Below are 22762 nucleotides of genomic sequence, written 5' to 3' on the forward strand. Positions count from 1 at the left end.
GAGATAGTGTAGTGGTTATCACATCTGCTTTACATGCTGAAGGTCCTGGGTTCAAGCCCCAGTGGAACCAACACCAGAAAATCTTTGGCAGGTTGGACTGGATGATCTCTAGAGGTCCCTTCCAACCTTACTGATTCTGTGTCTCCAGAATTGCTGCAAGAGTATTCTAATCCTAGAATGTGGATAAAATTTCGCAGCTCAAAAAAAAACATACTTTGCTTGAATCGGGCAGTAATGGAGAAAATACAGCTTTCAGTCTTTGCTTTTTGCTTTCTCTTCAACCACTATAAGGCCTATATTTTGTGCAGAAATCAGCCATTACTAAGAAAGCAAGCCTCAGAACCATTTCAGAGCATAGCTATTTAGGATCAGTGCTATCTGATGTCTATATAAATGGCCTGCGATATGAGCTGAATCTTATACTTATCAAACTTTCTACTGTTGCACTAACAAGGATTACAGAGCACAGGGGATAATGTAAAATCTCAGATGGTGGAGAGTTTACAAAACTGGACCAAGTTCAAGCAGATAAATTGTAGGTTATCATTGTAGATAAATGCAAGCAGTGTATTTGTTCCCGAAAAAAATGCTACAAACAATGGTGGGCTAAACTGCAAGATGCAGAAAGACACTTAAGAGCAATATATGAAAGTGCACAGCAGAAAGATATGGTTCAAAATCGGAAGAAATGGACGTTAGTAATCCTGTAATTATTAATTACCAATTAGGCAATATACTCAAAATGGCAGGAGAGAAGGTTGGGTTCCATGCCTTACACCCTATTTTCATCAGTCACATTGACTAAGATTGCAACTAAATTTTAATCAAAAAGATTTCACAGACAGGAATTTTAATGCCTTGGTCATTTTTCTGGGCTTCTCCAATAAAAGAAATGTTGGTGAATCTCCGTATGTCTTTTACCATTTATTTGAACAGCATTGTAACTAACATGGCTCAGATAGGAAAACTGAACATTTTAAAGTAATAAACATCAATAAACAAAGTATGTTTACGTTTGCTATGTATGTATTCTTCAACACTGCGAGTGAAGCAGTTATTACTTTGGTTTTTCTTGCTAATCTAGTAAATGACACAGGAGGCAGCCTTGAATTTATGCTTCTTCCACATCATTCAGTCTCTTGAATGTGCACTATCGTGTGGAATTTCTAAGGCATGAAGGAGGTGATTTTTAGGGGGATTTGTATTAGAGAACTTAAGACTGAACTGCATTTGCATTATTATTATATTTCAAGTATCTGTGAAGATAGATCTTTTAAACTTTAGTGTCTATTTTTAAAAATTTACACAGAATCCAAAAGGAAGAAGAACTTAAGGACTAGCTAGCAAGTTGGCCACATGTGGCTTCAAGAGGTAATTTTCTAGATACCATAACTAAACATTACACAGCAATGGAGGAGCAACAGCACAGTGGAAGAGAAACCAGGTTCTGGGTAGGAATTAGTCCCTTCACTAAGCTCCATGTACAAGGAAGACAACAGAGGCCTGTGCAGTAGTGAGTGTCTGGCCGCTATGCTTATATGCAAGGATATGATATGACTTTAAAGCCATTATCTCTGTATGTAAGTGCATGATTTACTCTCAAAATGGTTGGTGAGGCCTTATTTCTTCTCTTTTGTGGATATGTAATATGGAGACCAGTCTCTAATGTTGTAGGCATTTACAGTTTCTTTAATTCTGCCGTATTTTATACCATAGTTTACAAACATGTGGGATGTGTCTGTGGCAGTAGTCTTAAGAGGTTTTTTCCACCTGTACCAGTGGAGTACTGCTGTGTGGAGTGGATTACTGAAATGGCATGTGTTTAAAAAAAAAACTTAAAATCTTAAAGAAGGAAAAGGAAGCGATGAGTGGTAGCTTGGAAGCAGAAACTTCTGAAACTGTGTTTGACCAAATAAAACATACTCACTCCTTAATATTTGATATGGCACAAAACCAATAGGTAGGTTTTGTGGTTAATTGCTTCAGCCCCAGAGGAGGGCTGCATGGCACATTTGTGCTGCTAATTTAGCTTCATTATTAAATGCTTTATCTTCTGCATTACACCTAAGTAATTTTTGTTGAATGGGATAATTATAATGCCCGAGTGTTTTACAATTTTTAATGTATGTTTTCCTCTGATAAAAAAGTGTGTATTTCTAAACTGCTAAGTATGCCATTCTAAGGCATGGAGGGAAAACACACTAAGTAACTATAAAGAAAAAACAGAAATTTACGAATTCTGCATGTTTTCTACTTCTAAAGATCTAGAAATCTAGATTTCTAGATCTTTAGATCTATATATCATATGTATTATTTAAATATAGTGTGAAGTGATCACTGCACAGTCATTCAAGGTCATTAATATAGCTTTAATACTGACATTCTGATTTGAATGTTTAACTTTGTAGAATTAATAATCTATGGTCATTTTAACAAGCTGTATACATTAGTAATATGTATAAGCAAGCTATAGTTGTGTTTTACATTATTACTATAATGATACAGCCTGTTTTAGGATACATAATGCAAAGTATCTATTATCTGAGACTGAAAAATCTTCACAAGAAATAGAGGAGGAATGAATCTATGATTCATTTCCCTCTTTTCAGTTGCATCAAATGTGGGTTTATTTTTTTCACCTTCAAAATCTTTGCCAGTCTCTTCAATCTGAGGTGCACAGATTATGATTCTCCTATCTCTCCAGCTTCTAGTACCAGATTCCATTATCCGTATGCTAAATGTTCAGATTAACCCATTCATGCTTTTTTTCCATAATACCCTCAACAGATCTCTATAAAACAGTCTTTCTGTCTTTTTCCTTTCTTTCTCTTTGCCTTGATGCTGTCCAAAAGCTGGGCAGCAAATAGGTCAGTAGTGTTCTAAGACAACTGCCTGCTGTGCTGAATAATGTTGCCTTACTGAATCTGTATGCTCCTGCAACATTTGGTCTAATTTCTCATCTGTTTTCTCCGCTGCAGACTAGCAACAATTTGGCGCAGGGATTGGCCTGCTGTTGTGAGTTTGTACAGCGCCCAGCACAGTGAATTTCTAAAACATCTGAGGTGCAGGTTTGCTATAGTAATATATCAGACTAAATTTTAATCAAGAATATGCTAGAATATTTTGTAAGCAAGACAACTAGTAATTAGAAACAGAAGAGTACTTTTTAATTGCTCAAATGGTTGGTCTGCTAACACAGACCAAGTTTTCGTTAGTAGATAATGGCTACAGTGGGGGCAAGCATTCATCTGCAGCTTGCTGAGGCAAGCTTGGAAATTTGCAGGGTGGGATTAATTTCTCCTAACTTCAGATGTCTACGGTATAGAGGTGAGCTGCTTACCATAAGAACCTTTATGATCATTGAGAGGAAATAGATAGTTGTAAAGCCCAATATAACTGATAACTTCTAAATATCTATTTTAGGATGAGAGGAGTGATATAATAGGGAAACTTATTCCTTACATTGACTGTTAAGGGACCATAAACAAGTAGGTGAACTGGAAACTGTCCACAATGCAGACATCTGGACCTTGTCAAAGAAAGTTCATTCACTGCGTATGAGGAAAAAGCAGGAAGGTGCATGTTGTCTCAAAGCATGGCCTTCAGCTGATGCCTGCCTGGCAGTGATGAGGTTCTTCAACTTAGGCAGGATCCTGGTCCCCTCCTTGATCCTTTTATGCTCATATTGGAAGCTAGTACCTGAGGCTAGTGAAAGGGAGGAGGAGAAGAGTAAGAAGCTCTTGTACAGCTGTGCTTGGAAATGACCCCAAAAGTGTTGAGGAGGAGTTTCTCCTGCTTTTCCTCTCATAACCTGTGTACACTCTTGTGCAAACTGCCCTCCACCGTCTGTCTGATAGGCTTGTAGGTGGAGTAAAAGATTACTGCATGATTTATTTCTCCTCCCGGTAGCAACAATGAAGTGGAAGAGAATGTAAATGCACAGGCAAGAGGTAACCATTGCTAGGAGCAACAAACTGATTATCCATTACCTATCCTTTAGAGAGTGAATCAATAGCAAATTTAGAATTGAATAATAGGTGTCATTATCAAACTTTGTAGACATAATAATAGCTGTTTGATCAGTATCTGAGCATGTTGGGAACTTAAAATGAAGGTCATGTTCAGATCTAATTGTAATTCAGGAAAGTCATCTTAGCTTATTACCATTACCGTAGTGTTGGATTCTATTTACACTGGTAAACAGTTTAAAATACTTGATGTGTTATTCAGTTAAATGTAAGATTGCTAACTGACAGACCACAGTGCATTGATTTTTCCAGACACATTAAGCTAAGTACTTGGCACTGTTTCTTTGGCTTATCTGTTTAACCCTTTCACATTAATCTAGTTACCCAGTATAAAATTAATGTGTAAAATATTAAATAATTTTAAACTTCTAAATTAGAAGGCATTGCAAGAATGATTTCATCTTGATAGTACTTATTACTGTGTGATGGCAAAAGTCATTCTTTGGGGCAGGTTTAGCTCAGTTGGTTAGAGCATGATGCTGCTAATACTAAGGTCGTGGGTTCAATACTCGTATGGGCTATGTGGAGGGTTGGACTAGATGATCTCCAGAGGTCCCTTCCAACCTTACCCATTCTATGATTCAGAAAGTTTCCTTCTCTGTACTCACTCAGTAAACTGATAGATTCGTAGAGGGTAAAACTAAAAAAGACCTGAGATTATCTTCTTTGACCTCATCTAGATCTAAGGTCATAAATTTTCCTGTTGCTTTAAGATGAAGCTCCATATTTGAGTCTGACAAAAGCAAGATTTGTGTTTATGACTAAAGTATATTTTCTGCAGAGACATGTAAGCTTGATTTAAAGACATCAAGAAATGAGAACTTAGTTGCTTCTCTGCTTGTTTATTCCAGGACTCAATCACTCTCACTGGTAGAAACTTTTTCTTTTGATTCGTCTAGTTATATCTTTCAGCCATTTGTTCTTGGTATGCTTTTCTTCCTTATGTTAAATAGTCCCGCACTAACCAATATTTTCTGCTTGTTAAAGTATTTGAACACTACAATTGATTTGTGGAACAATTTGAACACTACAATTGATTTGTGGAACAATCTCCTTTTGACAAACTAAACGGATCTATCTCTTCAAATTATTTCTTTAAGGCATTTTCTCTAGCTTTCAAATTGTTTTTGTGGTGTTCTTCTACATCCTCTCCACTTTTTTTTTTTTTTTTTTTTTTTTTTACATCATTTAGAAAGCAAGTGTGCTGGCACTGCACCTAGCACTTCATTTAAAATTTTAGCAGTGCCAGCGTTCCTAAGTGTAAATAGTTCCTATTTACTACTCCATTGTTTCTGAGTCTGTGGATTACATTAACACTTTCTGCCACAAGATTGTGTCCATATTGAGTTATTTGTTGTAGTGGATAGGTACTCATAGACAGTCCAGGATATAGTCCCCAGTTAGGGAGTGCTTGTTCCTGGATGTCTGACTTTCTGTTTGGCCATATTAACATTAATTTTCTTTGACTATGTCTAGGTTAGTAAATGATGGATGGTTTTGTCTGCCTGTACTGCTTTCATTAGTATCTACTCTCTGCTAATCTTGGTGTCATTTGCAAATTTTATCAGCAGTGATCATATATTTACTTGCACATCATTAATAAAAATGTTAAACAGAGTCTAGTACTAATCTCTGGATCCAAAGAGAAAGAGTATCATTCAGTGATGATCCCCTACTGATACCTTCTTTTTGAAAACTGTCACCTAGCTGATTTCTAGTCTAGGAAGAATGTTTATTCTGAAAGATTTCTTGTTTTCTAACATCAAAGGAAAATCTGTATGCTTCTCTTCATGCAAGATGTGATCCATATCTTTAGTTCTGTCACCAAAATGTGATAGTCTTATGTTTCAAATTATTTTGTCTTCAGAAAGACAATCCCATGAAGGTGTCTATGATGTATGTTATCTATTGTGTTGTATTTCTTCCGGCACATTCACTACTGATGGAAAAGAGTAGTTTGACACCCAGAAATTTGCTTAGGAAGTTGCATTCACAGTTTTATAGTATGGCATGCAGATTTTCAAGTTACTACACAAGCAGTTCTCTGAACAGATATCTGGGACACAGCAGAGACCCATTAACTCTCAGCATTAGCATTATTTATCTAAACTTTTCCTAAACCCCGAGCCATTGTTAGTGTGAAAATTTGTCAGATATTCAGGTATCTAACTACAGTTAGGCTCTGAAATTCACTAAGCACCAAATTGCAGGAGAAGGGTGGTGGTAGCAAAAATCAAAATGCAGGCAGCATTATTATTTTCCATTGGAGCTACTAAGGGCAGAGCAGAAGTCCTAATTGCTCTCTGCTAGAGCTGTCCAGAAAGGAACAGAAACAGATTCTCAGGAGGATCCTTTTATGAGAACAGCTTGTGAGATTCCCACTTCAGTGCAGTGGTTCATTGCACTCATTGTTCCCTTTAGTCAAGGCTGTGTCACAGTCTGTCCCCAAAGCTGCAGAATGCAAAAATAAAGGAGTATTAACAGTGTGGCAGTGCAGTAGCAAAAAAGTCAAAGAGAAGAAACATTTGCAGAAATATATATTGATTTGTTTTCTTAATATGAATTAAACTGGTGAACACAGTCCTGCAACTTTGACTGAGGAAAGTCTAATTGCCTAAGCCAGTATCTGACCTCTGGCTGTATAAGCCCAACTCATAAAAGCAGGAAGTGTACAGCCTCTTGCTCCCAGATTACAGTTCTATGTAAAAGCTTTAGGAAAAAATCAGTGTTTCTGTCAAAATGCCCTGGGAGCATTCTTTCTTTCAATCTGATTCCCTTATGCTTAAGCAAAACCCATCAAAATTACCTATCAAGCCAAAAACATTTCCATTGACCTGTCAGGGCACTTTAGATACAAATAATTAGGTCACTATTGTGTTTCTGGAAGTCCCATGCCCATCCACTTTCTCCATAAGTTGCAAGACCTTGACCTGCAGCACATGTGAGGGAGGTCAGCCCTCTTTCACTGAGTGAAAAGCAGTCCCAGACTACGCCACAGGTACCATAGGATGAATCTGAACATGGGCAGCTCCTGGGAAGCAGAATGCAACAGCAACTTACTGGGGTGAGGTGAGCAGGAAGGATGGAGAGAGGAGGCTATGCATATGTGCATATAATATCTCTTCCCTTGTAGGCTGCATTTGTGATTCCCAAACCTGCTTTTCTCTGTGCTGAGTAACATTCTTGTGGGTAACGTGAGACTTGCACTTTCACATGAGAGAAGTAGGAAACCTGGGAGATAAAAGTCATAAAGATGAGATGGTATTGGGCAAGTATCTCTAAGAAGAGATATTTATATCTAAGAATCTAAGGTATGTAAGAAGAGCTTTATTCTCTAATCTTTTCCATACAATTTTATTTACTTTGTTGATACCTTACTCAACATTGATCTAACATTTTGATTCCTGAATGGGCATATCAGCTTCTGTAATCATTAGGTATTTAAAATGAAGACTACTTTTTCCCAATGAGCACCTCTTTCCAAAACCTATATGGAATTTTATCTGTCATTTTATCACACAGTTATTCATGGTGTGCTACTGTAGCTCTTCACAGTCAGCTTTTAATTTCAGTTCTTGTAACCAGCAATCTCTGTCCCCTCACTATTCATGAGATAATTTTCCAGGTCATTTAGGAATTTACCCAACAGCACAGATCGCAGTACAAATTGCTGCAGGATTCGATTGATGATTTCGTTGCGGTGTGAAAACTGTCCATTCTTATTTTTTGTTTCATGTCTTTTTATTGTTTATTCATTCAAATGAGGATCTTTCTTCTTAAACCATGAGACTCCACTTCTTAAAAGCTTTTATAATGGACCCTTTCAAATGTTTTTTGGAAATCCAAGTAGACATTAGAGCACCTTGGCCACTTATTCCTTGATTCCTCAAAAAACAGCAATACAGTTGTGAAGTATGACTTCCCTCTACAGAAGCTTAATTGAATATTTTCCAGTATAATTTTCCGTGTGTCTGCTCATTTTCCTTAGAATAGTTTTGCTGCTTTGCTGAACAAGGGCGTAAGGTTCATCTGTCTGTAATTCCTCAGATCACCCCAGGAATCGCTTATAAAAAACAGCTTTTTTGCCACCTTCTAGTCCTCTGATACCGGGACAATTCTAAGTGAGAGGTTACGCACCACACATAGCTACTGTTTCATCCTTCAGTCGCTTTAGAGCTCTAATGTGAATGTCATGTGGTCCTAGTGATTTGTTATTGTTGTGTCATCAGAAATATCATTTCCGAAGAGAACTCAATGGTAAGTCCAGTGCGTCATGCTTAAGTGAGAATGTTCACTGTTCTTCCCTTCATATTTGCTTTCCACTGCTAGGTAATTTAAATTCTGTTTTAATCGTTTCTACTTGGCGTCACACTAAGACAGCCACAGCAGTTAATCAGAATAAAGACTGCCTAATGAAAAAATAAACATTACAGAATTGCTGCTTCTTGATTAATATATTTGTCATGCTTTATTTACCTCATAGATTGTTTTACCCTCTGCTTAAGTTGATGAAAGAATCTTTCATTGTTCAGCTGGAGAGTTCACAACATAAGAAATGTACCTTTGCATAGGATGATGCCTAAAAATACCTTACTGATTATGTTAAATAGTCACAACTGCGATGGCATAATGCCATTCCAAAAATAATAGATGTCTTAATACAGGATTAGAGCATTTAAATAGGAATACAGATAGTAATGAATGGGAACCATATGGAATTGAGAATGTGAAGGCAATTACAAGGAAACAGAACAAGTGAATGTGTCAGAAAGTGTGCAAGAATAGAAATAGCAAAGTTCTACTAAAGCTGTACAATTTAATTCAAAGCTTTGAAGCATTTTCTATCATAGAAAATCCTAGTATAATTTATGTTACTATATTGTAGTTTAAAGTCTTAGGAGAAAATTTACAGACCTCAGGTATTTTAGTTGTACTCATTCATTAGCCTGTTGCACTGGAAATACACAGCACACAGCAGAATTGATTCAGGCCTGGATATCTGCAAGAATGGATTGAAGCATTTACATTTTCTGAATTAGAAACCATTTGTGGGTGTTACAGATCTAGGTATCTATTATTGCCAAGTATAAGTAATAAGTATAATATAAGTAATTATCCTAACAGACTTCTAAAGAAGAGGAATGATTTAGATTTTTTTTCTCAGTATTCAGATACATTTACAGTAAAAACAAATGTAAATAAAATTCTATGTCTTGATAGTAGTTCCAGATTAATTTTAACAGTGATCACATAAAAAGCAAGTTTCAGTCCTTCCAAAAAGAAGATTCTGCAAGCTTGTTTAGGAGGTGGAACAGAAATTTTGGAAACTTTAAAGTTGGCCTTTTAAAAAAGCAACCTGTCTTTGTAGAATTCATGACTCAATTTATAAAACCATATGGAATATACTAACCCACACAATTGGACTATCCAGAAATTTTGTTTGAAAAGAACAGAGGTGTACCAGTAAAAATGATTGACTGGAGTTGTGTGCTTCTGTTGTAAATTAGTGCTTCAGAATTAGAAATAAATCATGGTCATGCTTTGAATGCATCCATATTCTTAGAATGCTTCCTTTCTCATTTCAGATTTCTGGTACACCCAATGTCATTGCTGTACGTATTTTTTTGCACTATGGCTCTGCACTGAGACAAATACGTCCCTAACTAGGGAAAAGCTGGTTACAGATTATAGGATGCTGTATGTGAGGGTCTTTCTCGTATATAAAATATAGCATTTTTTCTCAAGCCCTCCAGTCATCCACAGGTGTTACAGGCGATTTCATGGCTTTCCATCCTCAGATGCCATAACCAAACACTTGCACTTCTGGAATTATGTCAGAAAGCTGCTTCTGAAGGTATCTCATATTTGTGAATCACTGTGAAGATCTGGCATATCTGCAAGGGGTTGTGGTGTGGGTCTTAGAGGAAGAGAAGGAACTCTGCTGAGTAGTTGCATAGGCACCCGTTCATATGCACAATTTTACTAATTAGAAAATTTCCCACCCACATTGTAAAAAATACTATAACAAATGGTTTGTCCAGCTTTTTACAAACCAGTAGTTCAAATCCATAAAGCTTCAAGTTGTGTGCGTACATGCATTGCATAGGTAACAACCCTGAAGTGCAGGTCAGCATAGCTGTACACTGTGTGTCAAGCTGCTGGAGATACCTGGAAGCCACAATGGAGCCTCTCATGATCAGTGAAGCTCTGCAGATGGAGGGGTGCCCATGAGACCATGGAGTCTGATAGTGAAGCTTTACCTCCTCAGCCATAGAGACAGCAAGGGAGGCAAGAGACTTCTTATCGCAGGTTTTGGTATAATTCCTCTACTAATGGAAGGCACCCATGGAGGACTAGAACACATTCAGCGTGGCACCGGAGCCAATATCTGATGATTATCTTGATGTAGATTCCCATCTTGGCATCTTGTTCATCTCTTTGTGGAGCAGAACAGAGAAAGGGGACATGCTTTATTCCTGAACAAGCTCACCTCTCTGCACCATACCTTCTAAATGGAAATGAAATTGCAGGCTGTTTACAGGAGAGACTACTGTCTTAGTTGTTTACAAAATAATGGCTACTGTATGTCACTCCTGTAGAGCAACAAATAACATACCATCCTGTCATACCCGGTCACAGGAGTGGTTGTGTTCTTGGGGTATGATGGATCTTGCAAGGCTTCTGAATCCAGATATATCCATAAGTCCTCCATATGCTTTCTTAGCCAGATCAGCAATGCCTTGGTAGTTGGAAAATGGCATTATATTATATGATTATACCCACGACTCTTCAGAAACAACTGCCAGGATTTCACTGTGTGTGTTTACTTGCTGAAGTAAGATTGCAGTACTCTGCTAAAGTGATTGACACATGCTCTGGATACTAGGATGGTTGCAAGTCAGTACACGAGATTTCCGAGAAAGAGAGAGCTGCGTTACTAACTGTTTCTAGGGTTAACTGGGACTCTGGACCTCTACTAGAAGTCTGGTCACTGTCTCGCAGATGTGAACCTTCCTAGAATAATGGATGTAGATAAACCTTTCTGCCAATATGTACCCAAGATAAATTGCAGCCCACATAGCATCTCTGGTAGCATGTCATCCTCGTTGATTCCTGAACCAACCTCAGAAGCATCATGGCATAAAACAGCTGCTGCTTAAAAAAAAAAAAAAAAAAAAAAAAAAAACAAAAAAAACACCCATCATTCCACTGTTAATTTCAAGCCGTCAGCTTTCCAGGAGTGGATTTAAAGCACAAGACACAACAGGGAGTGCTTTTGATGCAATGTCACTTACATAGCAGGTACTGACAAGTTTCTCCCCTCTTTTCTCACCCTGCCCATATTTCCAGGCCAGTTTTCTACTGCAGACCAACATAAAGTTTCTGCAAAGTTGTACAAATAATCAGGGTGGATCTAAACACCAGGACTGTCAGTAGTAGGCCTAAGTGTAATAGTGCCTTGTGAGAGAGAGAGAGGAAAAGGTGTCTACATGTATATTCGGGGAGCAGCTGCAACTAGTTCTGCCTTAATGTCTTCAGACCTGCAGGCTCCCAAGTCTATTAATACCTTTGTGCATTGCTTATTTTATTTGTTTGGGGTGGTATTATTCTAGTTAGGGCTTTTTGATTTTCATTTGTAAAAGGATAAGTACTTATGTATTAGTGCACACCTTATCTATAACAAACTTGGCAGTGAGTTTATTGACCTGAAGTTATTGCTCACTTATCGGTAGAAGTCAGGACTGGCAATGTTGCTTACAGCAAAGGCTGTCTACTGGACACTGGAGATGCCCACCCCAGATGGTATACTTTCACACCAGGTCAGGTACTGCCTGTTCATGCAGGGCCTTAAATGCAATATTATGTTTTGGCATTTCCATGTGTAGAGGGCCACTCAATTTTATCATTTCTTCTTTCCCTTTTTGAAGGGCTCCACTGAACAAGGAGAGGTGGAGCTAGGCTACTGACTCTGTCCAGCAGTTGGGGAATGAGGCTAAAAGCAGTGTTCAAGGACATCATCACCTCAGTGTCTAGGAGGAGGGAAAGACGTTGATGACCCTAAGTTCTAAGCAGCCTTCCATGGTTTACCTTACTCCATCACATGTGTTGGTACAGACCTTTGAGATGATCCTTTGTGGTTCAGTACTCAGCATCAGCAGTAGCAAGAGACCACAAAAAGAGAGTGATTTGCCCTTGAGTCTTCAGGCTGAGTATGCTGACATGGACACGTATAGGAAGCAAACAAGTCATAAAGTATTGCATATTGGAAAAAATTTGCATTCCTGACATGCAAAGGATTACAGCGCAGTTGTCTCTCAGGCCAGTGTGCACTGTAAGCACAACCCATACCACCTCTGAGACTCTGAGGCTTTGACAGTGTGCACTGAGCCTGACCATAAGTGCTTTCTGCTGATCCTACCAAAGACAGTAGGAACATAGCCTTTATTGTATGCCCCTGAAATTAAGTCTATTTCAGAGGTGGCAGTGTTTACTGAAGGCCAGTTTTGAAAGGCCTAAAATAGAACTTCAGCAATATTCTTGTACTGGCTTTTGCAAAGGAGTGAATCTCAAAGGCCAGTATCCCTACACATTTAAAGACTACCACTAGATGAGGTGAATGAAGTAGAGTGTCTCCGCTCATAGATTTTACCTGAATGAGTGGTGACAAGATTTGAAGACATTTAATTGTTGACAGCTGCCTTTCACAAATACAGGCAGAGAATTATCATACAATCCAAGCATATGAATCAGGCAGAAAATTTTAAAATAATTAGGGCTGCATTTTCTACAGTAGCAACAGGTACCTTGGAAATTCCTAGTCCACAGCTGTTAAAAGGTATAGTAGGGACTTAGTTAACTAGAGTGGCATTTGTATCCCCACCTGGACTGATTCAGTTGATTGCTGCACTGTAAAGGCATGATACAGTATAAAGAAGAATGAGACCGAGTAATTTTGTTACTACTCTTTATATTATTAGGAGTCTAAGAGCAATTTTTCTGAAAACTTTCACACTGTTGTAAAACTGTCAACTTGTTTCTACTAGGAACTACTGTAACAGTAGCATTGTTAAAAGGAAACCACTTACTGTCATCTGATCCTTAGTGCCTGTCATTTAAAACACCTAAGAATGAATTAGAAGATTTATATAATAAATTTATGCACCTGCCTTGCCTACTGTTACACTACATAACGTTTCTATTCAATGTCACAGAGCCTTGGGACACAGAAGAGCCAAATTATACATTAAAACTTTTTCATCTGTTTTCTCTCTTGTACAGTAGCTTCAGAAACCCACACTTTATCAGAAGCTTTCTTCTTTCCATGCAAAATCTGTCCATGTCTAGATTTGGTTGGTTGGTTGTACAATATTAACCTGTGGCCTGTACAGCAATTCTGTTTTTCTAGTTCCCCTACATATTTTTAGACTGTTGTATCCCTTTCAGTCTTCATTTTGCAAGGTTAAACAACAAAAATTTTTATAGTTTCTTCTTGTAATACATACTTTTCATTTGTCTCTGTCATATTAATAGTCCTTCTTCATACTTGCTTCAGTCTGAATCCATCCGCTCTGATCCATGGGGTGCCGCTCACATGACTGTCTCTGTTTATGCTGTTGATGTCTGCGTCTGAGCTAGCTGTAGTAACTCACTGCACTATCAATCACCGCTTCTTTACCTTATCTTAATGGAGATATCTAAAAGAGGTAAACTGCAATGGGAGCTTAGTGTAACTAGCTCAAAGGCAGACATCTACACTGTAGAAGTCTAAAGTTTGGTGAGAGGAAACTGCCCTGAGTGACCAGAAATTGTATTCCAGATGAGTTATGCTAGCACCTTATACAGTGACATTAATACTTACCTATCTTTACTTTGGAAATACTTTGAGAATATATATCAGGATTACTTTTTTCTTTCCCACAACTGCATCACAGTAAGGGCTCATAAATCTTTTGATTAAAATGTACATCCAAGTCTTTTTTCTGTATTTTCTAACAGATAAAACTTTAAGTAATTTCTAACATAAAATTTTCTTTCATAGCACCATTTCTTCTTTCTTGTAGCAGAAATTAACTTAGTTTTATGCTATTAAATTTTCCTGTTTCTGTTATTCTGTTCCTCAATATTATCAAAGATAGTATTTGTACTACAAAATACAGACAGTCTGCAGTAGTCCGTGCAGATACGAACTCTTGCAAATACAGGAGTTAGCATCTGGTAGCTCAGCAACAGTAAGTGAACTAGACAATTCTAAGCATGAAGTAAAAATGATGGTAATCTTTGATGGTAACTATAAGCCTCAGCAATGCAATCTCTTGCAACTGTCCAACCATAATCTTAGATGACCTTAAGGACTGAATTATTTGCAGTCATCTATCTATGCCTCAATTCACCTGTATTCCAGCCCCCTTTTATTGACAGTATTTCCTACTTCTGTGCCACCGACATACTCCGGTGCATTTCCCTGATTTTGTGCTCCCCTGTGTAATGCAACAATATGACTTTGTTCCTGTTCACTTTCTCTCTTACAGTCTTAAAACTCATTAACCATTTTCAGATCCGTCCTTAACACTGTTCTTTGCTGCATCGCCTACAAAAGAATTGGAAACAATTTCACTATTAGTGAGCTGAGAACATTGCCTCATGCCAACCAGTATATTCTCTTTGCTTCTCTGTACTTCTCCATCTGTTTGTGTCCGTCTGCTTCCACATGGATTGTAGGCTCTTTGGGGCTGGAGCATGTCTTTCTTCTATGAGTTGGCAGTGTCCAGTCCTATAACCCTGAAAGAAATGATGTTTTATTTACATTTATTTGGGACAAATTTCTTTTAACTTAGCTTTTTTTTTTTTTTTTTTTTTTTTTTTTTTTTTTTTTTTTAATAATGCACAGAATTATATGTGAGGAAGTATTCTTATATCTAATAACTATTTAAGTAGAAAGCACAAGATTAGTCATATGGTTGTATGCAGAGAAAGATTTGGTTTCTTTTATACGGTTTGTTCTGTTGTTTAAAGTGAGAGTTCTTTTTGTTTACTTCTGTCCTACACAAAGTCAAATTGGAAGCTAAGAATGATGAATTTTGGAAAGTACTTATTTTGTTAAATATTTTAATTATTTTCAAACTGATTATTTCAAAATAATATACTTTGTTATTGATGTCTTGTAGAATGAAAATTGTATGTGATTTATGGAAAATTCTCTTTTAAAATTCTGGATCTGTATCAGGTTTGAAGGCCTGGAATAAATCAAGTTTAATGACACTCAAAGCCAATGGAGAGTCTGCTTTAAACCAGTTTATTATTCAGAAATGCAACCACACAAATGGATTAACCTGTAATGTTCTGTCACTAATCTTAATCCAGTAGAGTGGAGCAACAACAGTTGAGAGACATCAACTTTAATCGCTTGAGCATATAGTAGATCACAACGAGTTGACACACATACATACATACATACATACACACATACATACACCCCCACCACCATGCCACAGAGTGGTTTCAGTGCCTTTGAGTTGTTAAGAGCCTTATATTTGCAGCTGTGTAGGCCTTTCGCTGGCAGCTGGGTACCCACCACCCCAGCCATGAGCAGGCTTTCCCAGAGCCTCAGGGACAGGATTTTCCCCTTGCTGGTCTCTTGCTCTTCTCTTATGCTGTCATCCTCATGGCCTTGCCCTGGCAAAGCTGGTAGCGGAGCTGTGGCAAGTTCTCATGGGAAGCAATTGCCATCAGCAGGAGGATCACCCCATCTTTCTCCCTTTTTCCTACGCTTTGGTTGGAGCTTTAAGGGACATCAGGGACCCAAGAGTACAGGTGCACAAAGCTTAGCAGCCCTGACCGATGTATACTGCAATCAGTGCTAACAGCATCGTAAGCAGGAACCACCAACAGGGAGTTTGAGTGGGTCGCGATGACACCTGCGTAGTTACTGCAAGAAAAGTGTTACAAGGTGACTTTGCTGCACTGGAGGGGAGCCAAGAGGAGGCTGTTCACATGGGGATCCTTATCATTTCTCTTCCTGCTGGTCACTGAGGATAGTTTTACATTTTTCCCTGTTTCTACTTTCTCTCCTCCCCCCTTTTTATTTCCATTCTTTTGCCAAAAATTACTTTCCTCACTGGAGTCAATGTATGCCATCAGCTGCAGACCCCACTAATAAATCTTTGTGCATGTGAACCTGTCTCAACTTCCTTTGTACAATAACCGCATGTTGTCTGCAATCCAGTATTCAGACTTCACACAAATGTAAGAAAAACAGCACTTAATAACTAACGTTGGGTGTGGTTTAACTCATGCACTCAGCCAACTTGCCTCATTTCTCTCTCCCTCTGCTTTGTGACAGCTAAGCAATTTTTAGAAATTTGAGGAAAAAATAAGAAATAAGAAAACACAGAATAAAAAAAGCATGGCTAAATGAACAGAGTGGATTGCCATATGAATGGGAATTGAGGCCCGTTAGAGTCCAGATTCTCTCAGTTCTAGTCAGCCCATGCCAGAAGTCAGTCCCAATCAAACAGGTGCAACAGCCTGCTTCGGCAGTAGAAGAAGGCAGTACAAGTCTCTCTTCTTTAGAAGGGAAACTTCTAATGCTGAGGTATTGTTTTAGAGGATAATGTTGAAATAGCTGCCCTTTCTTCAGGATAAAAATAAAGGAAATGTACTGGAAAATAACTGGGAAAATGAGCTGGAAAATAAGCATCAAAGAAAAACCAAGAAAGATGAGCCTGATTTTATGAGATAACAAGATTACACTAAAGAAATATCCAACTCCATTATTGGTTTCTCCTCCTAATGGAAATAGAACACAAAGTTGTAAATACTGACAGTTGGTTCAAAGTGCCCATCGTCTTTAATTCCGTGATGGGGAAATGCAACAGGGAGGATATCACACAGTTTCCTTCTTTATTTGATACGTTTTTGAAAGCAGTGTCTGTATCAAGTAGTGAAGACAGTAGATGAATGGAGTGAGTAGCGGGATTTGAAAGTGGGATCTTGATTTATTTGCCGAGAGCCATTTGCTATTTGTGGTTTTCGTGTTCCATTAGCCTGCCTCCTTGCCCAAGAATGGGGTCGGGGGGAGCATGTTCATCTCTCTCTCTCTCTCTCTCTCTCTCTCTCTCTCTCTCTCTCTCTCTCTCTCTCTCTCTCTCTCTCTTTTTTTTTTTTTTTTTCTGTCTAAAGTGGTGGGCTGGAGCCTCAGTTCTCAGAGACCTGAACTTTCAAAGGAACTGAGGCAGACCTTTCTGGGTTCAAAGTCCTTCTGAAATGACATGGAAGTTGGGCATGTTGTTCTTTTGGAAGTAATATGGATCTTGGTAGCATCCGTAATTACATGAAACATTCTACAATTTAGTAGAATTCCTTCTATTTTCAGTGCAAAGAAATGGTATAAAAGCTCTCCATTTCTGAATACAGTACCACAAGACCTTTGTCTCTCCTTTTGCAGTCATTCTCTGAACTGAAGGAATTATGCAAAAAAAAAAAAAAAAAAAAAAAAAGAGTTAGTGATGCATATTAAGTCAAGTCATTGGAAAATACTTTTTTTTTCTGTGAATAGAAGCAAGACTTGAAATTTAAAGGAAAAGTCAGCATTCTCTATATTTCCAAAAGAATGCAAGTTCTGAAATTTTGGGCTATAATCTGCTTTGGGCACCAACCCAGCAGTTTTTCTGCTCGTATGGAAAAGTTAGCAAGTTGCACACTGTCAGAAAAAAGCCAAGAAATGCCTTTGCATTTTTGTAGTGCAGATTTCAGTGCCAAACTCACTGTACAGGCACAGTGATTTGGATTTACTATACACTACGTTTCGGTTGTTTCTTGTGTTATGATAATGTGAACCTGAACTGGGAAGTCTCTCCGTTAGCTTCAGGTCTCTCTCAGTTGTGTGTTGATTGTTTCCCACGGAGGTATTTGGCAGTTAAGGTTTGGCATAGAGTCAGTGTACCCATTGCACATTAATAAAAGCCCAGACTGACAGTTCCCAATCTCTTGCTTTTAGTATTTAAATTGACACTTTAGGACTGATTCAACTTAAGTTATCTTTTTTTTTTCCACTGATGCCTGCAGAGTTCATATATTATAAGTGTGGTGCAGTGAGAGAAAAATTAGATCTGCCCGTTGTGTGTTATGTAACCCAGAGCCTCAGAATAACACCACTTTATTCCTGATAAATTAATTAAGCAAGAAGTAAATGATTTAAATTAACTCTTGATAATTGATATCATTGTGGAATACTTAATGTAGAATATTTATCCAAGTAGAAACATCTCATGATGTTGTTCTTTTATAGAAGGAATACTTCTCCAAAAACTTTAGATTGCCTTATCAGAGAGAGACTGAAGGGGTGTAAATCAGTGCTGTTCTACTGAGCACTTCTGATGAAAATTGATGTAGGTTCACTGTGCTCACTAGTGCTATACTGATTTACATCACTTGAAGGCTCTGCCCTGTAGGTTTAGAAGTATGACTCTAATTGGAGCTAAATTCTGCCTTGCCATCATTATTCAAGGTTGCATATATTGGTGATGGGGAGAAAGAAGCTTTCTCAGCACATTCTAGCTGTGGATAAATTAATTTTGTTGGTAAGATTTTACCACCATTTTTCGCACTGTGTACCCCAGGAGCGGAAACCTCCCCAACCCCAGGAACAAGACTAAGTCTAAGCTCACTACAGTGAAAAGGAATCACAATAAAAAAATTTAGTACTAAGAGTAATAATAAATACTGGCTTATTTTTTTCTTATGTTAAATACCATTAGAAAAAGGAGTCAAGAACATGCAGAATACCGTGTAAAGAGAAATGCCATCAGAAAAGAAAAGGCTTATTTCTATATGTGTCTCCATATAGCACTACTATTGTATCTACACATTCTTTCAACTTGGGTCATAGCTGAATGAAACTTTCCACACAGTCAAGCAGAGATATAAATATATGCTCCAAGTTATATAAAAGCAGTCAAATCCTATTTGCATTATCACTATACAATACAAAATGCGATAATGACCTCCCTTTTTATGTCCAGTGCTATCTATAAACAGGCTTAGGCCCCTTTTTTTCTTAAGGAGGTCAGCTGTTGCTTTGCTTTCTTAATGAGCTTCAGACATTCCCAGAGAGTTTTCCAATATTGCAAACATACCTAGCCCCAGGCAAGACAGTCACAGCCTCTGCCAACACCTAAGCTCTACAGACAGATCACATGTGACAGCTTATGCAACTGAGCTGGGCTTTATATACTAGCAGGATGTTAGCAGGTAACGGGCTTACAAGAAAAAGCACCAGGTGAGGAAAAAAAATGTTTGCATATGTTCCTTCTCGGAGTGTTTCGGCATTATGACCAACCATGTTAGAATTAATCTTCTCTCTCATTAGGAGGTCAATTTGTTAAAGAAAAAAAAAAAAGACTTGAATTTAGCAATGTTTTCTGTGTTCTAATATTGTAGGACTGAAATTCTACGAAAACTTAGATATAATGGTTATTCGCCTACGGAGAATGACACCTGGGTATATAAGGTTATTGCAGGTATGAACTTTCTGTCTTTTTTTCCCTCTTTTAATTAGATCTTTGAATTAGCAATATCTGTCTTTCTCAGACAGATTTTATCTTGTAGTATTGTGTGGCCAACCTAAGGGTGCACTGGCTTCTGGTGGGTTAGCTTTTGTAACTACTCAAGTCTTAATTAAGTATCTGCTCAAAAGTAAATGAATTGTGATAATTCTTGATAATTTATATCATTCTGGAGTAGTGCAGAATACTTAGAAGGAGGTACAGCTTATGCTTCTTTAGTACTTAAATAGTGACTGTTCCTCCATCCTTTTAGATTGCAATGGCTGTGTGCATTTGGAGCAGTAGGAAAATGTGAATGAGAATGAGAATGGTGAGATTACAAACCAAGTAAAATGAACTATCAGTGAAGCATTTCAACTTACTTTTATGCTTATTATAAAGAAATCTCAAACAATAATTACTTTCGGAACACCAAGGGACCAGGAAATGGATTGTTATATGAAGAAAAAATAAAAACATGGCTAGAAAATGTTTTAAATCAGCTAAGTAACTGAGAATAAAACAGCCACAGAGAAAATATTCTAAAGTAGGACATTTTTAATGTAGGACTTATTTTGATATTTGTAGAGTGTATGTTCTTTCACTCAGGAATCTCACAGCTCTTAACAACGTGATCCGCATCCAAAACCATCGAGCATAGTACTTTATGGATGATATGGCTGAGCTCAGAATACTGGGTTGAATCCTCATAATGAGTTTCTTTCATGCCTGCCTGTGTATCTTGCGATATCACCTTACATAGTAATTTTGTTTGAAATTTCTTTTATCTTTATTTGTTCTTCTGCTGAAGTAGCCACACAGTCAGTCACATTACCAAGGTCAAAGCTCAGAATGGTGATTACGTGCACTCGCATGGAATACCTGTTATCTGAAGTGAAAATCAGGCTCTTTGAGCAGGAGCTTGTCACTCATTTCACTGATGCCATGCTTTCCATCCAGTGAGCGTAAGGGAAAGAGTAAAAACCTAAATTTTTGTATAGGGCTAAATCATTATTTCATAGAAGAAATGCTGCAACTAAAAGTACGGATGATATATTTTAACTCACAGTATCAATATAACTATAATTCTTACAATAAGAATTTGTGTTTTGCTTTCTAAACGTTCTGTAGAACCATGTTTCTGCTTCTTTGTCAGTATATTATGTGTGTTAGGCAAGCAGTACTAACTAAATTTATTCTCTGATTGTTATTTAGATAACCAATAAATAATTTTTAATCTTCCTTCTGATTGGCATAACTTGCTTCTTTGTCAGACTTCATGATGAGACAGTGTTAAAGTTTGTGTCCTTGGTCTAGTTCTATCCACTGAGCTAATAAAGGATGTTACCAATCTCCTTTAGGCTTACTTTCCTGAATTAGTAACTAATATTGAAGTGAACGACACTCCAGTAGCTAATCACAATATGCACAGTAGCTTATCTGTGGAAAGAGGTCTTTATATTTCACAGAAAAAGAAAATTTCTTCCTTTTATTCTTAAAACTCTAAGCCCGATTCAGCTTCCTCTGTCAGTCAAGTAGCCAGCAGGAACTCCATTAAAGTCACTGAAATCAAAGATTTAAAAATGAATAAAAAATCATATCAGAAATTTTCCCTTTGTTTTACAAAGTGATAAAAAGGGTCACCTTCCAAAATTTGTATTTATTTGCGCCAGATACTGTTCAGCAGAAAGCACAGTTGTACTATATTAAACATAATGAAGAAGAAAACTTTGAGAGTTCCAAAGAGCTGCTTCTTTATTACACTCAGCAGAATCAGCATGTAACTTGCCCTCTTTTTCCCGTAGACTCAAGCTGCAGGAAAAATAGTTATCAACTCAACAGACATACTGCTGCAACGTACAGCCTTGCTACTGGGAATGTTTGGGATTAGTATATCCAGCTACAGCATACACCAGCTAGCTCAAGAGAAGAGACTTCCCTTGACCCTTTAAGCTGCACTGGGATGTGACCGGAGGAGAAAACGCTTATGTCAGCAGTGCTGATGAGTGGCTCTTCACTCTCAGTTATCAATCTGAAGGTCATGAGACACTTCACAGCCCTGATTTCTACATGCAAACTTGAAAAAAATTGAAGAATCGTAGATTTCTTCAAGAAAGAAAAAAGAGTAATGACTAACAGAGGCATTAGATTTCCAAGTAAGATGAATTGTCTGTAAACACGATGGATTTCTTTCATTATCCAGTGTATACATAGAGAAAGATTTAAAAGTTAAATCTATCTAAATAGTTAAACTCAGAGTAGGTATAAAGATATTGATGGGGGTACCATGCTCACTTAAGGTCACCTTGTTACAGCTTTTGCAAAGAGACTCCTATACAAAGACTTGTTTTGAAAAGGAAAGTTGGAAGCAGTATATTCTTCACAAAACGTGTTAGAGCAAATAAAGCATCTCTCATAGACTCTTAGTACTGCTATATATAACTAGATAAAAATCTTTTTGTACTACAGGATTTGTGCACTCTGTCCTTTACTGTTGAATCTTAAACATTTCATGCCTTATGTGTAGAGATATTCGTGCATTGTAGCATATTCTGACATCCTTATGTAACAGCAGAAATGGCTGGAGACTACATCATAAGTATGTTACTGGAAAGCAGCCTTGACACCAAAACAGGTAACTTTGGTATTCTGTACAGAAACTCTCTCCTTTAGAAAGAACCAGTAAACATACTGGATTTTTTTTTGTTGTAACATGTGTTCTCATTTCTCTGCAAAACTCACTCATCCCATAACACACATTCTGATTAAAATAAAAATAAGAATTGACTTTTTTTCTCTCCTTTCCCATTGTTTTCTTGTTCTTCTCACTCAATGTAATGAATTTTACTATCAGTTAACATATCAACATAGTTGTCAGTATCAGCATTTTTCAAATTATTTTTGAAATTTTGTGAAAACATGGCTTTGTAGCTCTTCTATATGTATAAATTAGTATTTAAACTCCTTTGTTCTCAGTTAATAAACACAAATACTGTTTTTCTTTCTTCAATGCTAAAATTATTTTTTCTGTCAACAATGTTTTTATTCAACCACTAAGGGGCATCCTACACAGCTGAATAATTTGAAGTCTTCAGATTTTTCCGTACAACATTATAAACCACAAATAGATTCTGGTTGAAATTCTCTCTCTCTTTCTTTTTTCTTTTTTTTTTTTTTTTTTTAGTTATCTTT

The 22762-nt window shown here is 37.4% G+C and overlaps 1 non-coding gene across 1 annotated transcript; it reads left to right on the top strand.

The window, feature by feature from the left end:
• TRNAV-UAC (transfer RNA valine (anticodon UAC)) lies at positions 1-70 on the top strand. The gene has a single exon. It is a non-coding gene; the product is annotated as a tRNA-Val (tRNA).
• The last annotated feature ends 22692 nt before the right edge of the window (positions 71-22762 follow it).

Source organism: Rhea pennata, chromosome 3 (assembly GCF_028389875.1).
Source record: "Rhea pennata isolate bPtePen1 chromosome 3, bPtePen1.pri, whole genome shotgun sequence".
Classification (NCBI taxonomy): domain Eukaryota; kingdom Metazoa; phylum Chordata; class Aves; order Rheiformes; family Rheidae; genus Rhea; species Rhea pennata.